The 26,107-nt window shown below is 46.0% G+C and overlaps 1 pseudogene; it reads right to left on the minus strand.

Annotated features, from left to right (window-relative positions):
* Nucleotides 1-23,445: 23,445 nt before the first annotated feature.
* Nucleotides 23,446-25,571, minus strand: LOC144820013 (uncharacterized; annotated as a pseudogene).
* Nucleotides 25,572-26,107: the final 536 nt, after the last annotated feature.

A 26,107-nucleotide genomic window follows, 5' to 3' on the forward strand; every position in this document is an offset into this window, starting at 1 on the left:
TGAATGTATTAACAATATTTGGTTGGCTCCACGTGAGCTTTTTTGCAGTGTCTGGAGCACTGCAACATTGATTGTGAGCAAAAGACACCCCCTTTTGTACCGCTTTGTTCTCCATAAGTTGGCAGGGTATGCTCAGACATTGAGTCCCTTGCTCACTTTGCCACTGTATTCAAGCAAGCCTGGCTGAAGACGGCTGAAATGCCAGAAACCTGTCCTTGGAAGCTTGATTCCGGTCCAGGGAAGGCATGGCTTGGCAGTTTGGGCTGGACTGTTCCCATGAGGCACAGGGTCAGACTGATTTGCATATGGCCATGTCTGAACAGGAGTGGCAGAGTGGGCTAAAGAACAGTGATGGATTAAACCCAGATCTGTTGACTGGGTGTGAGTGTTTGATTTTTTCAGATGCTCCGTCCACCACCACCCCCTTTTGTACCGCTTTGTTCGCCATAAGTTGGCAGGGTCTGCTCAGACGGTGAGTACCTTGCTCACTTTGCCACTGGATTCAAGCAAGCCTGGCTGAAGACGGCAGCAATGCCAGAAACAAATCCTAGGAAGCTTGATTCAGGTCCAGGGAAGGCATGGCTTGGCAGTTCGGGCTGGACTGTTCCCATGAGGCACAGGGTCAGACTGATTTGCATATGGCCATGTCTGAACTGGGATGGCAGAGTGGGCTAAAGAAAGGTGATGGATTACACCCAGATCTGTTGACTGGGTGTGAGTGTTTGATTGGTTCAGATGCTCCGTCCATCACCACCCCCTCTTGTACCGGTTTGTTTGCCATACGTTGGCAGGGTATGCTCAGACGTTGAGTCCCTTGCTCACTTTGCCACTGGATTCAAGCAAGCCTGGCTGAATATGGCTGAAATGCCAGAAACCAGTCCTAGGAAGCTTGATTCCGGTCCAGGGAAGGCATGGCTTGGCAGTTCGGGCTGGAGTGTTCCCATGAGGCACAGGGTCAGACTGATTTGCATATGGACATGTCTGAACTGGGATGGCAGAGTGGGCTAAAGAAAGGTGATGGATTACACCCAGATCTGTTGACTGGGTGTGAGTGTTTGATTTGGTCAGATGCTCCGTCCATCACCACCCCCATTTGTAACGCTTTGTTCGCCATAAGATGGCAGAGTATGCTCAGACGTTGAGTCCCTTGCTCACTTTGCCACTGGATTCAAGCAAGCCTGGCTGAAGACGGCTGAAATGGCTGAAACTGGTCCTAGGAAGCTTGATTCTGGTCCAGGGAAGGCATGGCATGGCAGTTTGGGCTGGACTGTTCCCATGAAGCACAGGGTCAGGCTGATTTTCATATGACCATGTCTGAACTGGGGGTGGAAGAGTGGGCTAAAGAACGGTGATGGATTAAACCCAGATCCGTTTACTGGGTGTGAGTGTTTGATTGGTTCAGATGCTCCGTCCATCACCACCCCCTTTTGTACTGCTTTGTTAGCCATAAGTTGGCATGGTATGCTCAGACGTTGAGTCCCTTGCACACTTTGCCATTGGATTCAAGCAAGCCTGGCTGAATATGGCTGAAATGCCAGAAACCAGTCCTAGGAAGCTTGATTCCGGTCCAGGGAAGGCATGGCTTGGCAGTTTGGGCTGGAGTGTTCCCATGAGGCACAGGGTCAGACTGATTTGCATATGGCCATATCTGAACTGGAGTGGCAGAGTGGGCTAAAGAACGGTGATGGATTAAACCCAGATCTGTTGACTGGGTGAGTGTTTGATTGGTTCAGATGCTGCATCCATCTCCACCCCCTTTTGTACCGCTTTGTTTGCCATAAGTTGGCAGGGTATGCTCAGACATTGAGTCCCTTGCTCACTTTGCACTGTATTCAAGCAAGCCTGGCTGAAGACGGCTGAAATGCCAGAAACCTGTCCTAGGAAGCTTGATTCCGGTCCAGGGAAGGCATGGCTTGGCAGTTTGGGCTGGACTGTTCCCATGAGGCACAGGGTCAGACTGATTTGCATATGGCCATGTCTGAACAGGGGTGGCAGAGTGGGCTAAAGAACTATGATGGATTAAACCCAGATCTGTTGACTGGGTGTGAGTGTTTGATTGGTTCAGATGCTCCGTCCACCACCACCCCCTTTTGTACCGCTTTGTTCGCCATAAGTTGGCATTGTATGCTCAGACGGTGAGTACCTTGCTCACTTTGCCACTGGATTCAAGCAAGCCTGGCTGAAGACGGCTGCAATGCCAGAAACAAATGCTAGGAAGCTTGATTCAGGTCCAGGGAAGGCATGGCTTGGCAGTTCGGGCTGGACTGTTCCCATGAGGCACAGGGTCAGACTGATTTGCAGATGGCCATGTCTGAACTGGGATGGAAGAGTGGGCTAAAGAAAGGTGATGGATTACACCCAGATCTGTTGACTGGGTGTGAGTGTTTGATTGGTTCAGATGCTCCGTCCATCACCACCCCCTTTTGTACCGCTTTCTTCGCAACAAGTTGGCAGGGTATGCTCAGACATTGAGTCCCTTGCTCACTTTGACACTTTATTCAAGCAAGCCTGGCTGAAGATGGCTGAAATGCCAGAAACTGGTCCTAGGAAGCTTGATTCTGATCCGGGGTAGGCATGGCTTGGCAGTTGAGGCTGGACTGTTCCCATGAGGCAAAGGGTCAGACTGATTTGCATATGGCCATGTCTGAACTGGAGTGGCAGAGTGGGCTAAAGAACGGTGATGGATTAAATCCAGATCTGTTGACTGGGTGAGTGTTTGATTGGTTCAGATGCTCCATCCATCTCCACCCCCTTTTGTACCGCTTTGTTCGCCATAAGTTGGCAGGGTATGCTCAGACATTGAGTCCCTTGCTCACTTTGCCACTGTATTCAGCAAGCCTGGCTGAAGACAGCTGAAATGCCAGAAACCTGTCCTAGGAAGCTTGATTCCGGTCCAGGGAAGGCCTGGCTTGGCAGTTCGGGCTGGACTGTTCCCATGAGGCACAGGGTCAGACTGATTTGCAGATGGCCATGTCTGAACTGGGATGGCAGAGTGGGCTAAAGAAAGGTGATGGATTACACCCAGATCTGTTGACTGGGTGTGAGTGTTTGATTGGTTCAGATGCTCCGTCCATCACCACCCCCTTTTGTACCGCTTTCTTCGCAACAAGTTGGCAGGGTATGCTCAGACATTGAGTCCCTTGCTCACGTTGACACTTTATTCAAGCAAGCCTGGCTGAAGATGGATGAAATGCCAGAAACTGGTCCTAGGAAGCTTGATTCTGATCCAGGGTAGGCATGGCTTGGCAGTTGAGGCTGGACTGTTCCCATGAGGCAAAGGGTCAGACTGATTTGCATATGGCCATGTCTGAACTGGAGTGGCAGAGTGGGCTAAAGAACGGTGATGGATTAAATCCAGATCTGTTGACTGGGTGAGTGTTTGATTGGTTCAGATGCTCCATCCATCTCCACCCCCTTTTGTACCGCTTTGTTCGCCATAAGTTGGCAGGGTATGCTCAGACATTGAGTCCCTTGCTCACTTTGCCACTGTATTCAGCAAGCCTGGCTGAAGTCGGCTGAAATGCCAGAAACCTGTCCTAGGAAGCTTGATTCCGGTCCAGGGAAGGCCTGGCTTGGCAGTTTGGGCTGGACTGTTCCCATGAGGCACAGGGTCAGACTGATTTGCATATGGTCATGTCTGAACAGGGGTGGCAGAGTGGCCTAAAGAACGGTGATGGATTAAACCCAGATCTGTTGACTGGGTGTGAGTGTTTGATTGGTTCAGATGCTCCGTCCACCACCACCCCCTTTTGTACCGCTTTGTTTGCCATAAGTTGGCAGGGTATGCTCAGACGGTGAGTACCTTGCTCACTTTGCCACTGGATTCAAGCAAGCCTGGCTGAAGACGGCTGCAATGCCAGAAACCGGTCCTAGGAAGCTTTATTCCGGTCCAGGGAAGGCATGGCTTGGCAGTTCGGGCTGGACTGTTCCCATGAGGCACAGGGTCAGACTGATTTGCATATGGCCGTGTCTGAACTGGAGTGGCAGAGTGGGCTAAAGAATGGTGATGGATTAAACCCAGATCTGTTAACTGGGTGTGAGAGTTGGATTGGTTCAGATGCTCCGTCCATCACCACCCCCTTTTTTACCACTTTGTTCGCCATAAGTTGGCAGGGTATGCTCAGACGTTGAGTCCCTTGCTCACATTGGCACTAGATTCAAGCAAGCATGGCTGAAGACAGCTGAAATGCCAGAAACCGGTCCTAGGAAGCTTGATTCCGGTCCAGGGAAGGCATGGCTTGGCAGTTTGGGCTGGATTGTTCCCATGAGGCACAGGGTCAGACTGATTTGCATATGGCCATGTCTGAACTGGGGTGGCAGAGTGGGCTAAGGAACGGTGATGGATTCAACCCAGATCTGTTGACTGGGTGTGAGTATTTGATTGGTTCAGATGCTTCGTCCATCACCACCCCCTTTTGTACCGCTTTGTTCGCCATAAGTTGGTAGGGTATGCTCAGACGTTGAGCCCCTTGCTTACTTTGCCACTGGATTCAAGCAAGCCTGGCTGAAGACGGCTGCAATGCCAGAAACCAGTCCTAGGAAGCTTGATTCCGGTCCAGGGAAGGCATGGCTTGGCAGTTCGGGCTGGACTGTTCCCATGAGGCACAGGGTCAGACTCATTTGCATATGGCCATGTCTGAACTGGGGTGGCAGAGTGGGCTAAAGAATGGTGATGGATTAAACCCAGATCTGTTAACTGGGTGTGAGAGTTGGATTTGTTCAGATGCTCCGTCCATCACCACCCCCTTTTTTTCCACTTTGTTCGCCATAAGATGGCAGGGTATGCTCAGACGTTGAGTCCCTTGCTCACATTGCCACTGGATTCAAGCAAGCATGGCTGAAGACAGCTGAAATGCCAGAAACTGTTCCTAGGAAGCTTGATTCCGGTCCAGGGAAGGCATGGCTTGGCTGTTTGGGCTGGACTGTTCCCATGAGGCACAGGGTCAGACTGATTTGCACATGGCCATGTCTGAACTGGGGTGGCAGAGTGGGCTAAAGAACGGTGATGGATTAAACCCAGATCTGTTAACTGGGTGTGAGAGTTGGATTGGTTTAGATGCTCCGTCCATCACCACCCCCTTTTTTACCACTTGTTCGCCATAAGTTGGCAGGGTATGCTCAGACGTTGAGTCCCTTGCTCACATTGGCACTGGATTCAAGCAAGCATGGCTGAAGACAGCTGAAATGCCAGAAACCGGTCCTAGGAAGCTTGATTCCGGTCCAGGGAAGGCATGGCTTGGCAGTTTGGGCTGGACTGTTCCCATGAGGCACAGGGTCAGACTGATTTGCATATGGCCATGTCTGAACTGGGGTGGCAGAGTGGGCTAAAGAACGGTGATGGATTAAACCCAGATCTGTTGACTGGGTGTGAGTGTTTGATTGGTTGAGATGCTCCATCCATCACCACCCCCTTTTGTACCGCTTTGTTCACCACAAGTTGGCAGGGTATGCTCAGACGGTGAGTACCTTGCTCACTTTGCCACTGGATTCAAGCAAGCCTGGCTGAAGACGGCTGCAATGCCAGAAACCGGTCCTAGGAAGCTTGATTCCGGTCCAGGGAAGGCATGGCTTGGCAGTTCGGGCTGGACTGTTCCCATGAGGCACAGGGTCAGACTGATTTGCATATGGCCATGTCTGAACTGGAGTGGCAGAGTGGGCTAAAGAATGGTGATGGATTAAACCCAGATCTGTTAACTGGGTGTGAGAGTTGGATTGGTTCAGATGCTCCGTCCATCACCACCCCCTTTTTTACCACTTTGTTCGCCATAAGTTGGCAGGGTATGCTCAGACGTTGAGTCCCTTGCTCACATTGGCACTAGATTCAAGCAAGCATGGCTGAAGACAGCTGAAATGCCAGAAACCGGTCCTAGGAAGCTTGATTCCGGTCCAGGGAAGGCATGGCTTGGTAGTTTGGGCTGGATTGTTCCCATGAGGCACAGGGTCAGACTGATTTGCATATGGCCATGTCTGAACTGGGGTGGCAGAGTGGGCTAAGGAACGGTGATGGATTCAACCCAGATCTGTTGACTGGGTGTGAGTATTTGATTGGTTCAGATGCTTCGTCCATCACCACCCCATTTTGTACCGCTTTGTTCGCCATAAGTTGGTAGGGTATGCTCAGACGTTGAGCCCCTTGCTTACTTTGCCACTGGATTCAAGCAAGCCTGGCTGAAGACGGCTGCAATGCCAGAAACCAGTCCTAGGAAGCTTGATTCCGGCCCAGGGAAGGCATGGCTTGGCAGTTCGGGCTGGACTGTTCCCATGAGGCACAGGGTCAGACTCATTTGCATATGGCCATGTCTGAACTGGGGTGGCAGAGTGGGCTAAAGAATGGTGATGGATTAAACCCAGATCTGTTAACTGGGTGTGAGAGTTGGATTTGTTCAGATGCTCCGTCCATCACCACCCCCTTTTTTCCACTTTGTTCGCCATAAGATGGCAGGGTATGCTCAGACGTTGAGTCCCTTGCTCACATTGCCACTGGATTCAAGCAAGCATGGCTGAAGACAGCTGAAATGCCAGAAACTGTTCCTAGGAAGCTTGATTCCGGTCCAGGGAAGGCATGGCTTGGCAGTTTGGGCTGGACTGTTCCCATGAGGCACAGGGTCAGACTGATTTGCACATGGCCATGTCTGAACTGGGGTGGCAGAGTGGGCTAAAGAACGGTGATGGATTAAACCCAGATCTGTTAACTGGGTGTGAGAGTTGGATTGGTTTAGATGCTCCGTCCATCACCACCCCCTTTTTTACCACTTGTTCGCCATAAGTTGGCAGGGTATGCTCAGACGTTGAGTCCCTTGCTCACATTGGCACTGGATTCAAGCAAGCATGGCTGAAGACAGCTGAAATGCCAGAAACCGGTCCTAGGAAGCTTGATTCCGGTCCAGGGAAGGCATGGCTTGGCAGTTTGGGCTGGACTGTTCCCATGAGGCACAGGGTCAGACTGATTTGCATATGGCCATGTCTGAACTGGGGTGGCAGAGTGGGCTAAAGAACGGTGATGGATTAAACCCAGATCTGTTGACTGGGTGTGAGTGTTTGATTGGTTGAGATGCTCCATCCATCACCACCCCCTTTTGTACCGCTTTGTTCACCACAAGTTGGCAGGGTATGCTCAGACATTGAGTCCCTTGCTCACTTTGCCACTGGATTCAAGCAAGCCTGGCTGAAGAATGCTGAAATTCCAGAAAGCGTTCCTAGGAAGCTTGATTCTGGTACAGGGAAGGCATGGCTTGGCAGTTGAGGCTGGACTGTTCCCATGAGGCACAGGGTCAGACTGATTTGCATATGGCCGTGTCTGAACAGGAGTGGCAGAATGGGCTAAAGAACGGTGATGGATTAAACCCAGATCTGTTGACTGGGTGTGAGTGTTTGATTGGTTCAGATGCTTCGTCCATCACCACCCCCTTTTGTACCGCTTTGTTCGCCATAAGTTGGTAGGGTATGCTCAGACGTTCAGCCCTTGCTCACTTTGCCACTGGATTCAAGCAAGCCTGGCTGAAGACGGCTGCAATGCCAGAAACCAGTCCTAGGAAGCTTGATTCCGGTCCAGGGAAGGCATGGCTTGGCAGTTCGGGCTGGACTGTTCCCATGAGGCACAGGGTCAGACTGATTTGCATATGGCCATGTCTGAACTGGGGTGGCAGAGTGGGCTAAAGAATGGTGATGGATTAAAACCAGATCTGTTAACTGGGTGTGAGAGTTGGATTGGTTCAGATGCTCCGTCCATCACCACCCCCTTTTTTACCACTTTGTTCGCCATAAGTTGGCAGGGTATGCTCAGACGTTGAGTCCCTTGCTCACATTGCCACTGGATTCAAGCAAGCATGGCTGAAGACAGCTGAAATGCCAGAAATCGTTCCTAGGAAGCTTGATTCCGGTCCAGGGAAGGCATGGCTTGGCAGTTTGGGCTGGACTGTTCCCATGAGGCACACGGTCAGACTGATTTGCACATGGCCATGTCTGAACTGGGGTGGCAGAGTGGGCTAAAGAACGGTGATGGATTAAACCCAGATCTGTTGACTGGGTGTGAGTGTTTGATTGGTTCAGATGCTCCATCCATCACCACCCCCTTTTGTACCGCTTTGTTCACCACAAGTTGGCAGGGTATGCTCAGACGTTGAGTCCCTTGCTCACTTTGCCACTGGATTCAAGCATGCCTGGCTGAAGATGGCTGAAATTCCAGAAAGCGGTCCTAGGAAGCTTGATTCTGGTACAGGGAAGGCATGGCTTGGCAGTTGAGGCTGGACTGTTCCCATGAGGCACAGGGTCAGACTGATTTGCATATGGCCGTGTCTGAACAGGAGTGGCAGAGTGGCCTAAAGAACGGTGATGGATTAAACCCAGATCTGTTGACTCGGTGTGAGTGTTTGATTGGTTCAGATGCTTCGTCCATCACCACCCCCTTTTGTACCGCTTTGTTCACCATAAGTTGGTAGGGTATGCTCAGACGTTGAGTCCCTTGCTCACTTGGCCACTGGACTCAAGCAAGCCTGGCAGAAGACGGCTGAAATGCCAGAAACCGGTCCCAGGAAGCTTGATTCCGGTCCAGGGAAGGCATGGCTTGGCAGTTCGGGCTGGACTGTTCCCATGAGGCACAGGGTTAGACTGATTTGCATATGGCCATGTCTGAACTGCGGTGGCAGAGTGGGCTAAAGAACGGTGATGGATTAAACCCAGATCTGTTGACTCGGTGTGAGTGTTTGATTGGTTCAGATGCTCCGTCCATCACCACCCCCTTTTGTAATGCTCAGAAAGTAGGCATTTTCTCGTTTACCCATTCTGTGTGCCTCTGCTGTTTTGTGCATTGACTGTCTGGTTTTGGAGTGGCAGGAGATAGGGTGACTCATAGCTGGGTTGAAATACCGTGGAAGCATGTAGAGTGATGGAAGGAGTTTCACTCACACCTGAATATGCTGTGTCTCCTTTGCACAAGGCTTTCTCCACCTCCTGTGGTCATGCTGCATCAGAGAAGACAGTACTGTTTTGGGCTGGGCTCAGGGATGCTTGCCACAAAGACAAAGAGAAACTGGGGTATAAGTATTGGACCTTAAACCCCAGTAAATTAGATCACTTCTGGATTCAAGAGGAACATCCGTCAAGGAGAATAGCTGGAGAACTGTGTAGTGAATGAATACCCACCAAGTTTGGTAATAAATCTTCTTTATTCCTCAAGATATGCAGTACAGATAAAAAGGTGCTGCCAGCTTGTAAACGAACTCCAGACTGACCAGCACTCCACACACAAGCATAGTGACATACACACATTCTATGCATGACCTACAACAGTTCTATCATTGCTAAATAAGCACTTCTAAAAATAACATTATAAGCATTACTACACATCCTCCTCCTAAAATAATAAAAAAACAAAATCAACTTAAAGAATTATTTACAGACAAAATCATTTAAAAATCTTGGAGTAACAACACTTCTACCACTTCTGGTAAGAACAAGAGGTTGCAAACTCTCAGCGACAGGAGGATTGTGATCACATTGAATTAGAGAAGAAGATGGCACAGAACTAGGCTCTTTACCAACGTTCTGAGGTTCTTCGACCAAAGACTCAGATCCAGGAAATGGAGTTGAAGACTGACTAACAATATTGTCACCGTCAGAGGGAGTTGAAGACTGACTAACAATATTGTCTCCGTCAGAAGAATCTGTGCTGGAATCCAAGGACACAACTGGAGTCAACCACCAAAAGTCACCACACACATCCCCCTTCTTGTTTTTACAAGGATCAGACCCTCTGGCAAAAGCAATCTTACTCATGTGATGAATGGAACCATCATCTAACAAGACGGTATTACGCATTACTTTAGTGATTGTCTTGGGATCAGAAAATCTAGGTTGTAACTTCCCAATTTTCTTGGAAGATTTAACTCTAACCAATTGGCCAACTTCAACGTGAGTATCTTTAGTACCATGTTTTCTATCATAATACAATTTGCTTTTATCCTGAGATTTGCAAATATTCTCTGTGACCTTGTCAGAATTCCAAGCATACTCTTTGCTTCTCCCCATCCACACAGGATTTAATTTGGAATACGGAAATCTGCCTCTCATTAAACCAAATGGACTTTCACCACACGTTTCATGAATAGTGATTCTATAAGACCATAACATTTTGTCAAGTTCGCCATACCAATTTTTTCTGTTCTTGTTGGCTAATTGCAAGGTTCCTTTAATAACCCTGTTGACCCTTTCTACAACAGAATTGCCTTGGGGATGATAAACAGCAGAAAATCTTTGCTTGATACCAGATGATTCCATAAATACCCTCATGGTATCAGATTTGAACTGAACGCCGTTGTCAGTTAGAATAGAAGCAGGAAGACCTTCTCTGATAAAACACTCATCCAAAAATGATATAACAGTTTCAGTGTTGACTCTGTTAACTACTTTCAATTCGATCCATCTGGAGAATAGATCTACTAAGACTAAGATGAACTTGATAGAATCATCTTGCCACACAATAGGTCCCATAATATCTAATGCTAATTCCTCCCAGGGTAATTTGGGACACCTAAGTGAGGACATTGGGGGATTAAGCGTTTTTTGACTTTTGTCAGAACACTCACATTGCACACAGTCTCGAACAGACCTTTCGATCTCCAAGTCAATGCCTGGCCACCAGTACAAGGCTTTTATAATTCTTTTTGTTCTGGATATTCCAGGATGTCCCTCATGGCCCAAAGAGATAATTTTTTGGCGTACTCCTAACGGTGGTATGAGTTTGTCACCACGACATAAGAAATCACCGTCAAGACTGAGTTCATCTTTGACCTCCCAGAATGGCTTCAATTGACTGTCAGTTTTAGTTAAGACAACCCAACCTTGGTTGACTTTTATTTTAACTGTTTCAAGAACATTATCCTTGCCAGAAGCTGAATTCCACTCATCCTTTGATAAGCCATGAGGATCAGAAAAAATTCCAGCAACACAACAATCATTCCAAGAGTTCAAATCAATTTCCTTCATTGGTAAGGGTAATCTACTTAAGAAGTCAGCGACCACATTCTTTGCACCAGGTACATACTGAATAGTGTAAATGAAATCTTGGAGTCTCATGGATAAACGAGCAATCCTGGCTGAAGCTCTGGACAAACCTTCCGTAGTGAGGAGCTTGGTCAGAGGTTTATGGTCTGAACGTAAAATAAACTGTTTACCCCAAATAAATTTACGAAAATGCTCCATTGCCCATACCACAGCAAGCGTCTCACGCTCGATCACAGAGTACTTTTCCTCACAAGGTGACAATGATCGTGAAGCGAAGGCTATGACAACTTCATCACCTTGTTGAGAAATCTGTGAGAGAACACTCCCCAAACCAACTCCACTAGCGTCAGTGGTCAAATAAGTTTTGGCGCACGGGTCAAAACCTTGTAGCATAGGCGCATTCACTATGGCATATTTGATTTCTTTAAATGCAGCACTACATTTCTCATCCCAAACAAAAGGTGATTTGTTCTTCATGAGAACACGCATGTGAAATGTTTTCTGTGAAAACTGATTAACAAATTTAGAGTAAAATTCAGCTAAACCAAGAAATGATCTGAGTTCATCCTTGGACTTAGGTTCAGGTGAATTCACTATTGCTTCAACTAATTTTGTTTTAGGTCTTATCCCTTCATCACAAATTTCATGACCTAAATACGTAACAGAGCTCTTTGAAAACTTGCACTTGCTGAGCTCCCCAACCAAACCATTATCAGCTAAAACCTTAAGAACTTTTCTCAGGAGATTGTCATGGTGATCTTTATCCTTTCCCATAATTAAAATATCATCCTGGAAAAAGATTACCCCTTTGATGTTTCCAAAAAGGTTGGTCATTAGCCTCTGAAATACTGCCGCAGCAGAGGCTAAGCCAAACGGCATTCTTTTAAATCGAAAACATCCAAATGGAGTAGCAAATGATGTAAGATGTCTACTTTCTGGATCAAGAACAACCTGATGATAAGCTGCTGATAGGTCCAAAGTGGAAAAAACTTTTGCATCTTTGGTTAAGGACAACATTTCATCAATGCGTGGAAGTGGATATTGATCAACCAAAATTTGACTGTTCAAATATCTCAAATCCACACATAAACGGGCCTTGCCATTGGCCTTGCGTGCGACGACTAATGGCGAAACCCATTCAGCTGCTTCAACAGTCTCAATAATATTAGCATTTAACAATTTATCAAGTTCGGATTTAACCTCATCCCTAATGATGAGAGGAATATTCCTGGCTTTGTGAATTTTAGAAATAGCATTGTCTTTAAGTCTGATTTGATGTGTAAAACCTTTCAGCTTGCCAATAGTGCCAGTAAATACAGAAGGAAACTCATCAATCACCCATTTCTTGGTGTCTTCACTTATGCAGGAAACCAACACTTGTTCCTTGCTATTGGGATCCAAAATTATGTGTAGACTTTTTTGATCCCTCCAACCCAACACTGAAGGACCATCCTTCGACACATACAACTTGCAAGTGGCATGCATACCTTTAAACTTGAAAATTAGTAGTCTGAACCCTAAAATCTCTATTGTGTTGTCGGTATAACTAACAGGTGAGATATCAGAAGGTTCCAACCAACTTCCAATTTGGTTAACAAATTTCTGATCCCAAACATTCTTGTTCACAATAGTATAGGGTGACCCAGAATCTGCAGCAAGTTGCGTCATGACTCCACCTAATGAGACTTGGCATAAGGGTTTACTAGAATCAATATCAGAAATGTTCAATACTACCTTCTTTTTAACTGCATTTTGTACAAGTAGAACTTCTTCATCAGAAGATGAGGTACAATCCTGTGCTACCTCTTGAATGCAAGCAATCTTACCTTTTGAATTTTTAAAGACTTTTCTTTTACAGACCTTAGCAAAATGCCCCATAACCCCACAGTTCAGACATTTAGTGTTCTTAGCAGGACACTTAGGATAATGAGCAAGGTGAGAATGACTACCACATCTATAACACACAGGTTCAGAGGTTTTCTTATAGTCAAAATTTTCTTTTTTAGCATTAGTAGACCTGAAATCTTTGTTACTTCTAATAAAAGATTTCCCTTCAGAAATTTTGTTTACGATTTCAGTTTCCTTTTTCTCACTGGAAAGAGAAGCCTTTGCGCAACGTTCTGAGAGTTCAGCTTTTTTAACCATGGCGATAATTTCTTTCAAAGTTCCATCACCTTCAACCCATAGTTTATTCTGAATGGTTTTAGTTTTAGTGTACATGACAACTTGATCTCGAATAAGATCATCATGAAGTTGAGCAAATTTGCACTTAACAGCTAATTTTCTAAGTGCGGAAACGTAATCCTCAACTGATTCGGATTTATTTTGCTTGCGTTGAAAGAAGGAATGTCTGGTGACAGCAATGCAAACACAAGGAGAGAAATAATCATCGATATCCAAAAGTGCTGAATTGAAAACATCAATGTCACCAGCAGATCTATCAGTCTTGTCCAACTGATTGTAGATTCTTAATCCTTCAGGGCCAAGACCTAATAATAAAATCCTTTTTTTTCTTTCAGGAGTGAAAGGTCCACTAACATCTTCAAGATTTGCAACATAGTTCAAGAAATATTCTTTCCAATCTAACCAAGCAACAGGAGGATCACCAGGAACAACTAAAAATTCTCTTGGAGCATTTAGGTTCAGGCCATGTACAGGCTTTTCACCAGAAGAAATGGCACTGTTAGTGTCAGGCATAATGACACAAACCCAGAAAAAAAATAATATATGTAAATATCAATGTATATCTGTTTTATCTTATTGAGGAAAGATACAAAAATTATTGCAGGCAGCACCTTACTTGAATTTGATATTGTCAAAATAAATAATACTGATAAACGTTTATAAATACCAGAAAACAGCAATTGCCAGCGTCCAGAATCAAATCGGTGTGAAACGCGATGAAAATGAAGAAAAATCGGCATAAAACCAATCTAAAATGGCCGCCGACGTGACCTTACGTGGGGTCGTACCCACAATTCAATGCGCGAGTACCCACAATTCCATGCGCATGTAGTAGTGATGAGCAGTGCACTGACGCGCGATGACAAAGGAAGGTTCTGCAAGATGCCGCGACGTTCAAACTCACTGGAGCGGGAGCTAACACGCTGTAGCGGTTTGTGAAACGGTGGCGTTTGAAAGATGCAGAGTGGGTAGGAAGCTAAAATAAAGTGGTTTTCTTCATTTTTTTTTTGAAAAGATAAATGAAAGTCTCACCGCACTAAGGCACAGCTGTTTTGAAGAGAAACGAATGGTTTTCTTTGAAACGAAGAGTTTTCTTGAATCCAGGATAACAAATGTAGAGTTGTATGAAGCAGGATATCAATTTCATTAGAAAATTGCCAGTTTCCCTCGTCGCCAAATTTGTAGTGAATGAATACCCACCAAGTTTGGTAATAAATCTTCTTTATTCCTCAAGATATGCAGTACAGATAAAAAGGTGCTGCCAGCTTGTAAACGAACTCCAGACTGACCAGCACTCCACACACAAGCATAGTGACATACACACATTCTATGCATGACCTACAACAGTTCTATCATTGCTAAATAAGCACTTCTAAAAATAACATTATAAGCATTACTACAAACTGTAAGACGAGTACTGCTCCTTTGTTGTGTATGCTTTGTGGGTTGGCCTGCCATTGCTCCTTCTGATAAGGACAGAATAAAGACTGGAGCTTTGCTGTGAACCTACTTCAAGGGCCTGTGTTTGCTGTGTGTGTGCTGTCTAAGGGTGGGCAGCAAATTCTGTTCCGTTTGCAGAATTTGCAAAATGTAGGCATTTTTGCGTTCCGCGGAGAACTTGGAAAAGCCTAATTTCCACGATCCACGGCGTAGGTGAGATTTTTTTCATGTTCGCACTTAAAAAATGCATTCTCTCGCACGGTCGACTTACTGGGATCCCTGCGTTTGCCGGCGAGTTTTCCTATCCGTTCTCGTGCGCCACGAGATGTTGGTAGCCAGTCACGCTATCCCGCGAGAGATTGCGATCACGAACACGTCATTCACCGCGTCATTGGACACCACGAGAGTCTGCGATCGCAACACGTCATTCACCACCACGAGAGAGAGCGTGCAATCGCAAACACGTCATTTGGACATGACATCAAACATCCGGCGGAGGTCTGGTGAAGCTCGCGATCCCGAACAAGAAGAATAATATTTCGAACAGCATAAAATCTTCTGTAAATGATGATTTTGATGAATAAAACTCCTCAGATTGACATTTGGCTGTCCTTTTTTGTGCAAGGAGACCTTTTTAAGAGAGGGAGGAAGTGCCACCGAGTCTCCAACTTCCTTTTCCTGTCCAGCAGGCACCTCCCTGTGCTTTGTCCATCTCCTGTTCATTCTTCCTCTGAATTTTGAGCTGTAAGGATCACTCTTTGTATCTGCTGCATCATTATCATTGGATTTGAGGACTTTTGAATTTGATATTTTACAAGTAAGTTGGTGTTGTTGTTTGTTTTATTGGGGCATTGCAGTTGCGGCAACTACAATTTTGGCACTTATGATTATTTTTTTTTAAATTGTTGTGGTAGCCAGTAGTCCCAGAGCTAGTCATGGGTGGGTGCACGATGAAGCAACTGTTCCTTTGGTGTGTGTTGAATTTATTTCAATCATCATTTAGGGCATGGATGGCATTGGATTGAATTGCAAAATATGTTTTTGGGGGGTATTTCTGTTTTTGGGTGTGCGTTAAATTAATGCCTTTGTTGTGTGTGGTGTGCTGTTGTGTGCCTTGCAGACTCTGTTTAGCCCTGTGGATTTTCGTTTTTGCATTTTATTGCAATTAAGGCAAAGCAGTTTGGTTTAGCATGCATCCTTTGCTGGCCATTATAGGCCTTTTGTCAGTTCATTGTTTTCCAGGCCTCCTGCTTGTTGCTTGTGAATGCAAGTGTCCATGTGGCTGGTGACCATTTCCGGTGAGAGTTATTAGTGTGCTGCTTTTGCCATATAGGCCTGCATGGTTTTCCTCTTGGCTTACTGCTTCCATCCACCCCCTTTGTCAGAAGCATCTCCCTGAATGATGTGATGAGCAAATAATTCAATGCCAAACAGGGTTCACTTCCATTACATTTGTATTTTTGTTGTTGTTCTTCTTTTTTCCTATCCTTCCTGAGAGTGTACTGTACACAATATACCATGAAAGCCCTTGTTGACAAAGTCTCACAAATGACTACGCTATATCTTTTATTTGTTTGTTTGTACTAGTAGTAATTGAACCAAAACAACAAATGCAACATTTCACTGATGTTCTTCTCCTGTCTTCTGTGCTTTTAAATGCACAAAAACAGAGGAGGAGGTGTCATCATTATCACCCGTTGTACTGCCAGACAGAAGTCCTGCTGCGCACCACGTCACGTCCACGTGTGACCACAAGCATCTCTGCAACTTGTGGACCTGAGTCCTGCTGACATCTGTAGAAGATGGGCCCAAAGAAAGGTAACAGGTCCTCCAGTACCAAGAAAGTTGTCAGTGAGAAGAAGCAACAGAAAAAGGAAGTGGCACTTACCAAGACTGGTGCGCCGCCCTAGGTGTTATTTGGGAGAAAGAAAATTATGCCTGCAGCAGCGTTGTCCAGGGACAAAGCTGGGAGTAGCGCCTCCCCATCAGTGGGCCAACCCAACCAACCTAGGCCCAAGCCCATGAGTGTTGCAGAGGTAGCCAGTCTACTAACGAGCAGCGATGTTGAAATGTTATTATCGCAAAGTAGTACACAATCAACGCAGGTGGAAACTCTGAAGATAAGGGGGCAGCAGCAGGCGCAGCAGCAGCAGTAGCAGGAACAGCAGCAGCCGCAAGAACAGCAGCAGCCGCAATTACAGCCACAGCCACAAGAACAGCCACAACAATAGTAGTTGTTCCTCCTGAAGTAGGGGCATTTTAGGAAATCGAGCTTCCTGCAGACAAAGTGGAGCAAGCCACTGTTTCAGAAGATTCATTGTCTTCCAGACCTCCAGCAAGGAAAATGAGGGTTAGTCCATCATCTTCTTCTTCAAGCCCCTCTTCTGATGATCGAGATGCCACTTGGAAGCCACCAGCTCAGTCTGAGAGTGATGCATGCCACAACCAAAGGCTAGTGAAAAGGAAGGTTCCAGAAATCCTTAGAGTTATGGAGGTAGATGTATAAGAGGGGGGTGATGATGATGACGAGCCAGTCATCACGAACATCACTCACTGCCCAAAGGAGATAGAGACTAACATTATTACCCTATCCAAAATGGCTGCGAGGGATGTAGCACGGATACCACCAACACAGATAACACCAACACGACCTGCAGCTTCCATATTTGCATTTGCAAAGGCCCAGTAGGGACCTACATCCAGCACAATTACCACCTCAGTAGGTAGTAGTAGAGTAGCTGCACAAAGTCACATTCCAAGCCCACCCTCCAGTTCATCTGGTATTGAAAGTGGCACATCCAGCAGTGCCAGAAAGTTCTCCTCCCCAGTTTGGGACTTTTTTTCAGTTAGTAGTAAGGAGGAGAACATTGCTCTATGCTCAGTTTGTCGACATGCTGTCAGGCAGGGTAAGCTTGGTACAATCCATGGTACCGAGGCCAAACAAGTAATCTCTAAATTCACCACAGTATCCAGTGGGAGGCATACCTATTTTGCTTAGAAATAAGTAAAACTGAACCCATTGCAGTTGTTGGGGATGAAGAATTAGGGGAAGATATGATCGCGGTGGAAGGAGAACAACAGGGAGGCATTTCTAGCCCTGCCCCCAGCGGTGTAGTGGTACCGCCCACATCCTTAGCAACATCTCAGTGGCACCGCCGTAAGAGCCATACTCAGAGTCAGGCTGAGACACCAAGGCGACCGAGTACTGCAATGAGAAAAAGTGCGTTGTTGAGCCTAACTGGGTTCAAGAAAACAGCTGCCCCACAAAGGAAAATAATACAGGCTACCATTGAGAGCATGCTTAGGTTGAAGGGGCAGTACCAATGCAACCACCCAACAGCACGGTTGTACAATGCAAAGCTGGCTAAAATGTTAGCCCTGGACCTTCTCCCTTTTTCATTTGTGGAAGGGGTGGGTTTCCTTGAATTTGTGTCAGCCATCTGCCCTAAATTGAACGTTCCCAGCAGGTCCTATTTCGCCAGAGTTGCTGTTCCAGCACTACATCACGATGTGCTGGAATTGGTTGGACAAGCTTTGCAGCAGAGTGCTATTCACAGTAGCGTGCATAGCTCCCGCTTGTTCCATTGACATTGGGGGCAAGTACACCCCTAACACTTGCACTTCCTCACTGTACTTTTCACTTGATTCCACTGGTCCTGATGAAGCGCGTAGCATCATTATGACCATCTAAGCGCGAAACATATCAGCCTGACCATTTTTAGTTACCCAGGGTACATTACTACCCATAGACGTAACCCACAACCTCTGTTTTTTTAGCATGACAAGGGTACCTACACTATTAATTAATTGCTTTTTTGGTATCTCTTAGCCGTTTTTATCTCACTACTCACATACACATTCAGTGTGCACAGAGGACCCTCTCCACATACCCGCATTCATCTTACAGCTGTTCTCTTAAAAGATCTCCGCAAAAGCTACCCTCCGGGGGACCCGTAGGGCATTGCAGTGCTGGCCCGATAAGGAGCAACCGGCCGATGATGAAGCATGACATCCTTCGGGGTTTTTGAGGGCAACAAGAGACAAGAAGCGTCTTTCCCATTCCCCCATCCCACACAAAGAGGGTCCCGGACCTAGCTCTGCTTCTTAAACTCCCTACTTTGTCCTACTAACTCTCTTTGCACTGTGAGCGTGACTCTTTAGCACCCACACAGATGGAACAGTGACCCCCTCTTTGGTTAAAGCATCTGAATTTGGAGCACAGGCACTGGACCATAAGTAGCTCCTGGTCTCCCTTCTCCCTTTTTTGATATAGATGATGATTACCTACTTCTGGATGAATGCCCAGAGTTTGAAGACGAGCTATACTTCTCTGACAACTAGACTGCCACTTCCTACTGTCTTCCTCCCTTATTTACTTTTATTTGTGTGTCTGTATTTCTGTTTGGAAACTTCGAATCACAACAAATCCATCACCACCATCTTTTAGTCTTTTATTGCTATATTTGAGTTTCTGCTTTCTGCATTTCAGTCCACTTCTCCAAGTCCTGCTCCTCCATCCTCCTGAATCGCACTCAAGCCAGATGATTAGCATAATAGAAGAAAAAAGAAAATCTTGCCTCTTTCAGTCCCTCCAAAAGAAGTGGAACATGATGATTACTATAGCTATCCTCTTTTCCGAGCCGAGAGAGACTGTCCATTAACTGAAGATGAGAAGGAACAGATAATGAATGATGACATGCATTGGACGCTGACTGAGTGATTTGTCTTGTTGTTGTTTGTAGTGCATGAAGTTAATTCATTGTGTACTAGTATCTAATCCACACACTAAAAGTAACTCAAGACAATGTTTGTTTCCCTTCTTGTTTTTTAATAACACATTTGTACTTCTACTGCAGGCCGATCCATTGCATTTTGAATATGGAAAGGGGGACTCAATCTGTACAATGCACACTGAGTTGGACAACACCATGATGATGACCACAGTGACATAATATCTTCGCAGTCATTCAGTAGGATCCAAGATGATTGATGGAATAACTCAGGGCGCTTCATGAGTGGCATTAAAGGTAAAAAAAAGTCAACAACAACCACTGCAGACCTACATGCTGTGTAGTGGTGGAGTTGAGTGTGGTGGTATGACTGAGAGCGGTGCATTGATTTAGACACCTAATTCTTAAAATGCTATGTTGCTGTATATGTGCTTTGTCTGCCCCTGTCCCAAAAAAATGTACGCTAATTGGAGGATGGGTACTGGCGGGTGCCGTGGGCCTGTTCTGTCCTGTTGTTGTTGGAGGTTAATGCTGGAAAAAGACTAAAGTAGACATGATGTATCCATGCCGCCTTTGAAAGTGTTCTTGTTGAACTCCACCGTAATATATGCACTTTTTTTCTACTTGATTTTTAAATATCCCTTTTGTTTTTCCATCTATAATTACAGGCCGGCCTTTCCCTGTGCTGTACTGGGAAAAACAACTCACACTTACCTTACCAGTGAATCTACATCTGCCAGGCAGGCAGTGGCATCACCCAAGGTTGATGGCTGGAGCGTCCATGGAAGGGAGGACCAAGAGGAATGCTGAGATGCAACTCCCCATTTTGACCAGGATAACATACAGTTACAGTATCAACTTTCATCATCTTTTAAATAATTTGATCCATTTTTTGTCTTTAATCATTACTACTGTATGTTGTTGCTATTAGTATGTTTGCTCTCTGCTTATAATTCAAATCATCCCTACAGCTATTTTTTAATTTCCTTTGCTATCTTTAATAGAAGGCCCAGGCCGGTACAACACAACGGAAACTGTATGTAATTCGGGTCTCTCGGTGGGCAGACAGGCAAGGCAAACTGCATAATTTACTTCTGCCCTGTACTGTCTAATTGTCAAGTAGTGGTTAGTAAGTACTTCATTAACCATCAAGTTATCATCATCATGGATGCATTTCCTTTTTCTCCCTTAACAGATTTATGGATATGGTTGTCTGCCAAGATTGTGTTTTCTTTTGTTGTTGTTCATGCGTGCTGTTTTTCTTTGTCAAACCTTTCCCCAAACCCCCCTTCCCAAACATTCATCAAACCCTATTCCTCTTCCCCCGGGCTGCATGACTTATTGAGGTGTGACTAAATTAAATGGATACCAATAACTTATCACACGCTTGTTGGGGCGGATGTAGCAAAAGCAACACTAATTCAATTTCAAGGCAGGGTGAGGATCTTCTTTTGCGTGCCCATCCATGAGCAGTATATTTGCGCGGTAATTTTTTTACCCAAGGAACCTAATCCATCAGCATTAATTGCCGGCATTAATTGGAGTTGTTGTCATCCTCCTACACAGCACAGCACAAACGGTTACGCTTGTGTCAAGTGTTCTGTAGGCCTAGTCGAGTGACTCAAAACAACAAGAGTTTGTAACTCTATGTACTAGGCTGTCCCCACCACCATTATGATTTATTGTATTTTGGCATATTATTGTTTGGCAGTAAGTTCTGTATTGTACTTCGTTCTACAACTCCTCCAACTGTCTGTCTCATTTTCTTTTTTTGCAAATGTTACTGCCAGTGTCTACTACTACTACCACCACAACCATGGCATGTTGGGAAAGAAAACCATCATCACTATGCAGCTATCGCTGTGCCTAAGTTAAACATCAAGCACGGGTAGAAGAAAAAGTTTGGGGAAGGCATAATTAATAATGGAATTTTTTTTCATGAATTCAATTTCACACACCCCTTTGAGTCCAGTTGTAGAATGCATAGACCAGGAGGAGAGACTTACAATACTAGCAGGACAAGTCACTCAGTGAGGGGTACCGCATCTATGTGTTTGTGGCTTACAAAGTCAGCCAATTATTTACATTTATCACTGGCTGTTGCCCTGCACCAGCAAGGAAACCGTGTGATGTTAAACAGTAACCCCACCCACAAAACATTAACAGCATTGTATGTAAAGTATAAATATATAATTTAATCCCCTAACAAAAATAAATTATGTAAAAAAATCCCACAACACCTGACCCACCCCTCTCCCTAACCCCAACCAATGTCCGGAACTAAAAAGTCCAACAAATTAAATATCCAATTGTCCAAATAAAGTGAACACCAACCCCCAATTCCTAACCACCAAAAGAAGCAATAAAAAGGGACAATTAACAGGGTCTGTTTATCTGCGGGCTCGCCTCTCCAGGAGGATATGAACTTGCTCCTCTAGACGGGCCACGCAACGCTTCAATGTGCAGCAATTGCATCCAAGGGGGGCAGCAGTGCTATTAAATGAAGGATGGCGGCGGGCGGCTCCCAAATGGTGGCACCGTAACACTGGAGGGGGTGGCTGGGGCCCGGGGCATTGGCGGAGGCTGCAGCTGCTGCCGCCTCCTCCTCCTCCTCATCCTCTGCCAGAACCACCAGCCGCCGATATTCCATTTGTATGGCCTCCAGCTTCCGGCGCCGAGCCGTGGCTGCCAACTCCTCCCTGTCCGTTTTCCCTTTGGAAGGAGTAGTTATATCGAGAAAAAAAACCAAGACTATTGTAAAATATACTCTTAGCAAAGCAGTAAGACAAATTAATTCTACACATAGTGGCACTGTAGCACTAGCATGCACAGTACATAACATTTGTGGTATGTATTTATCCTCCCACTTCTGCGGCCTCTAACATTTGTGGGAGTTTCAGGCATTCAGCCACCAATGCATGCATGCATCCCATGTATCCTTGCCCGTCCTTCTTCCTTCCAACCTGCTTTCCCTTTTCGTTCAACCCATCCATCAAGGTCATCTGATCTGACTTTTAGACTTTTCCATAAAACTTTCACAGCTTAGTTGAAGTCCGATATAAGAGGCCATTGGTTACTCAACACTCCCACCGCTAATGCTTTTGCTAATGCTAAGTAAAGGGTGTCTTGTTCAACTGTTCACAACAACTTCTTACTTAATAAGTCTCAACAGTACAGTATACAGTACACCATTGCAGTGAGTGTAATGTCAAAAAGTAAGGATTAGGAATATAACTTACCACCGCCGGCATCTGCTGCTGGCTCACCCCCTGCAGCTTCTCCTGCAAATGCCACATCTTCTCCCTCAGCAGCCACGTCGCCTTTCGCTGCTGGCCACGGCACTGGTGGTCGGTAATACCCCTAGAAAAAACATTACATATTTTTTAGATGCCATAGACACCTCCCCCTATTTTTCACTAGCAAGATTGAAAAAAAGTTAATACATACATATGCAACATACATCACTAGTACAAATCAGGTAGTAGAGTAGAAACTAGTAGTGTTATATGGTCCCTAGGGTCATTCTAGTCTTTGCTTAGTTAGCCCAAGCCATGCAACCATTTTAGCTTTGTGTCTTTCATTATGTTTGCGCATGTTACCTCGCAGTTTAAAAAAAATGTATTTTTAAGACAGCTACGAGCCACGCTCTCCTTTAATAAGTGTGAATCAGACTGGAGACCACTCTGTTTTGTAAGTGTCCTGCAACAACTGCCCGGGGTGAAAAAAAGTCCATTGAATATGTGCAAACAGTTCACCGCACATGAACCGCATGTGCTGCTTTAAAACTTTTACCCAAAAGAAACCTACAAACTAAAAATGGTCTTAATTAACAAGAATCACCAATTACAAACATATCTCATGGATTGGAAGTTACCATGAGTTTGTGTCTTGCTACCCATGTTAGTACACTCCTCATTTGCCTCCCCCGAGGTACAGGCAAATTTAACAGCTATTCATAGCCACCAAACATAAATTTAAGGTGAAGTTCAATAGAGCTTTGTACAGTTTTCTAAGAGGGTAGTGGGGTTCTCCAGAACGTGTTCAATTATTGCTAGACTATAAACAGGCCTTTACAGAGCACACACACACACTACTGGCTGTAAAATTCTGATCTCGGCCTGCGCTTCCCTACAAAGATGTCCGCTTCTTCTTCTCCTTCTTCATGAAGGGAGGAAAAGGACGCAAAGGATCCCCTGGTTTTGGGCTTCTTCTTCGGTCCTGCAGGGGCATTGAAAAGCAGTTTATTCAAAGATGGCGGTTTGTTCAGGCCCTTGATGAGGTCATGGAAGGGAATGTCTTCAGACAAGGCTCCAAGGAAGGCGCTGGTAGACCCCAGGATAGAAGAAGCAACCTTTGAGTTCTTCTTGATGGGAGCTCCCTGACCAGTGATGAACATGCTTCGGTCATCCAAATCGCGCTGTAATGCAAGAGGGGTGTTTTTTTGCAGGTAATGATAAGCCTTTTTCGTACTCCATTCCCAGAGGTGAACCTTGGCGCCATAGTTCCTGACTAGCTTGAAGATGACCTCTTCATGCCCATGTATGGCAGCCACATGTAGAGGTGTGTAACAACCACAGAATCTCATGTTGACATCTTCTTTCAAACCTGCCTTTTTGGCAATTTCAATCAACGTTGTTAGCATTTCCGAACTGCTGCTTTTTGATCCCCAGTGGATTGCGGTGAACCCAGACATGAAGTCTTTCTTCTCAAATAGCTCAGAATCGTTCAGCAAAAGACCATAGAGGTGATGGGAACAGCGGCCAGCAGTGGTTTTCACCAGCCAGTCGTGCTCTGCAGAATTCCGCGGAACAGTGTCTGAGAATTTTCTCTCCTTGTTCGCCTTCATTGTTCTGGACACCCTTTTGAGGTGTCCAGATCTGGCCCCAGCTTCATTGTATTGTCTTCTGTTCACGTAAGGAGATTTAGGCTGAGACATATCGGCGACCAGGGATGATGCAAAATGCTCCTTGTTTTGAAGAAAGGTCCTTTCCTGGCCTGTGCTGACATCTTGCTGTTTTTCTTCCTGTGTGACTCTTATTTGTGGAGGAAGACACCTAAGGGGCAACATGTAAGATTTCTGAGCAGATTCTTTGGTTTGCCCTTTCTTTGCCTCTGCATCAATCAACATCTGTGGATTGCTTGCAGGCTCTGACTTGTCTATCCTGGCAACCTGGGCGAAGACAGATTCTCTCTTCTGGTCAGGGTCCTTAGGGTCTCCACTTTGCTCCCTGTTCTGTACCAATAAAGGACCACTGGTCGCAGGATCATGTATTGCCTCTGCATGCTCCTCTGTAGGGGCAAGGGTTGGCATTATTCTGGTTCAGTTAATTGCATGTTCCAGAAGATCCATGGATCGTCTTCTGGCCGGTGGGTCAGACTTTGGGGAAATGTACCCTTGTGAAGACTGGTAGTCATCCCGATCTCCGAGGGAGAGTCTCCGCTCCCCACCCAGAGTCATATTGGCATTACGGACACTGCCTGCTGGAGCGTGTGCAACTGGAATTCTGTACCCACCTGCAGCAAATCCCTCATGGGGAGTACTGCAATTCTCAAAAGAGCCACTAAGCACAGCCTGCGGAGCCGCGGGCAACTGTGGTGTTTCTCGGTTTTCTAGATCTTGGGCTTCAGTGCCTGTTACCGCTTCTGGGTCGCTACCATCGTCTCTGGATCACCTGGGCCCCTCTCCTTGGCTCCCAGTCTGGGATTCTTCTTCTGCAAGAGTTGTTCCTGGTTCTTCTGCAGAGTAGCTGGTTCGGCAGCTTTCTCCTTGGCTCTTAGTCCTCTCTCTGGGTCTCCTGGTTGCCTCCTGCCTAATCATGAGTGGGGGATCGCCTTCATCACCCTTGGCCAAGGCCTCCTTCCTGGGGCTGCTGGAGTGAGGGGTATCATCCATTTTCTTGTGTGGAGGGCATTCTTCACTGCTGGTGGTAAGAGGGGTCAGTGGAGCAGTGTCCAGGCTTCCCACCCCTTCCCATGCCCTTGCCTCGTTTCACGACAGGTACTTCTTCTTGAGTACCACATACTTAGTTCCACCCTCATCCTTCACCACCACCAGGCTGTACACATGGCCCTTGAAGTGTTCTCATTTGGCAGCTTTTGGCCGGGGTCCGGAGAGCCTAGAAGGGATTTAAACCTACTCAGAAGCTTAGAGTTCTTCATTTTTTCTCCTGCCTGCAACAAGAATTGCAACAGCATCTCTAGGCTGACTTCAGTCATGCTGCCACTGTTGAGAGGGGTTTACTCCAGGGCCTGACACTGGATGCTTAGGAGGAGATCGGGGGGGTCTTGGGAACAGTCTCCTGGGTTAAAGCTGGGAGGATGGGGTGACTCCTGGAGAAGAAGGGTAAAGGTCAATAGAGCAGAGGAAAGAATACAAAGCGTGAGACAGAAAGGGTGGGACAGACTATGGAACATCAAGTTGGGCGACAGGATTCCTCGGAAAGGTCTGGAGAGAGAGACACTAGAAAAGAAAGGAAGAGTCAGTAAAGAGGGGAAAGTCTTGGAAAGCTGTGGAGGCAGTCCTAGGGAAGAACAGGAAAAAGGTCCTGGGGAAAGGCAGAGAATAATCTTGTGGCAAACAGAGGAAGGCCCAAAAGGAGAGTGTTGGGAGACACACGTAGAAAGGGGTAATGGTTGAGTCAGTGGGAAGGATGGTCCAAGGATAACAGGAGGGTGAAATTGTTGGTCGAATGAATCCTGGCGGCATGGGCGATGGTAAGTGCAATGAGAAGGAACAAGTATTTGGGAAATGT

Source organism: Lissotriton helveticus, chromosome 2_1, assembly GCF_964261635.1.
Source record: "Lissotriton helveticus chromosome 2_1, aLisHel1.1, whole genome shotgun sequence".
In the NCBI taxonomy this organism is placed as follows: domain Eukaryota; kingdom Metazoa; phylum Chordata; class Amphibia; order Caudata; family Salamandridae; genus Lissotriton; species Lissotriton helveticus.